Here is a 1,554-nt window from a genome sequence, read left to right on the forward strand (position 1 = left end):
ATTTTAAAATTGGGCGACCAGAGTTGATATGCGAGGTTTGCGGCTATAGACACACGTGGTGTGTGGGTAAGGTCTGCTGCTTGTGTCTATAGACGCTTATGGCATACAAAGGGTTAACATTTCATGTAATAGTGGTTTGGTAGTGATTAACTCTTTTAGCCTTTTTTGTCTGGGAAACTCTATATATATAGTCTTTTTAAAAAAATTGTATTTACTTAGAAGCATTCAGAATGTCAACAAAACAGCTGCAACTTTTTTTTTGCAATTAGAGAGTGGTATTCAGTTAACAGAACAACAATTATTTTGTATAAGCTGCATCAGAGACAACTGAAGATGAAAACACTACCATCCCCATATATAACTAATTTGTGCTGTGCATCAACAAGAACCTGCTTTAAATTTCCATGCCAATTTACAACCCCCATACTGTACCAGGCAAGGTTAGTGGCTATTGAAAATACCACCAGGTCAGGGCTATCTAAAGACACATTCGGTAGTGTGTTAACTATACAAAAAAAGACACTGTACAGTTTAAAAACAAATCTTACACAGCCTTACATTTCAATTTTTTTCTTTAAAAGGAGTGAGTTGTGTATAGGGTGGGGGTGTTAAATGCTTTATAGACAAGAAAAAAAACTGCGCTAGAATCAACTTATTCATCATCATCATCTTCTTCCTCATCTTCCTCCTCCTCCTCCTCATCTTCCTCATCTTCTTCCTCTTCCTTCTTTTTCTTGCTTTTTTCAGCCTTGACAACTCCCTTTTTGGCAGCATCAGGCTTTCCTTTAGCTCAGTAGGCAGCAATATCCTTTTCATATTTCTCCTTCAGCTTAGCAGCCTTCTTTTCATAAGGCTGCTTGTCATCTGTAGCAGTGTTATTCCACATCTGTCCCAGCTTCTTTGCAACATCACCAATGGATAGGCCAGGATGCTCTCCTTTGATTTTTGGGCGATACTCAGAACAAAACAAGAAAAAGGCCGAAGGAGGCCTCTTGGGTGCATTGGGATCCTTGAATTTCTTTTTTGTTTCCCCTTTAGGAGGAATATAAGTTTTCATTTCTCTCTCATAATGAGCCTTGTCTGCCTTTGCCATGTCTTCAAATTTCCCTTTCTCCTTAGCAGACATGGTCTTCCACCTCTCTGAGCACTTCTAAGAAAACTCAGAAGTTGAATGAAGCATCTGGGTGCTTCTTGTGTTCCTCCTGGCAAGTTTGCACAAAGAAAGCATATGATTACATTTTGCCTCTTGGCTTCTTAGGATCTCCTTTGCCCATGTTTAATTACTTTCCCTCAGTGAGCACACATTCACCCAGTGCCCGGCCGGCTCACACTTGCCCCGGCACTGTCTCTATGGAGCTCATTGTACTGCAATGGCTGTGAGAGCAGGAGCCAGACACAGCCTCCTCACTCTCTCCGCTCTGTAAACTCGCTATATATAGTCTTTAGATTCTAAATGATAGCTTTGCTGGATTAAGTAATCTTGGTTGTAGGTCCTTGCTTTTCATCACTTTGAGTATTTCTTGCCACTCCCTTGTGGCCTCAAAGTTTCTGTTG

At 40.7% G+C, this 1,554-nt stretch overlaps 1 pseudogene; it reads right to left on the minus strand.

The window, feature by feature from the left end:
- Positions 1–608: 608 nt before the first annotated feature.
- LOC103300707 (high mobility group protein B1-like) lies at positions 609–1,289 on the minus strand (annotated as a pseudogene).
- Between the last annotated feature and the right edge of the window lie 265 nt (positions 1,290–1,554).

Source organism: Eptesicus fuscus, chromosome 1 (genome assembly GCF_027574615.1).
Source record: "Eptesicus fuscus isolate TK198812 chromosome 1, DD_ASM_mEF_20220401, whole genome shotgun sequence".
Classification (NCBI taxonomy): Eukaryota; Metazoa; Chordata; class Mammalia; order Chiroptera; family Vespertilionidae; genus Eptesicus; species Eptesicus fuscus.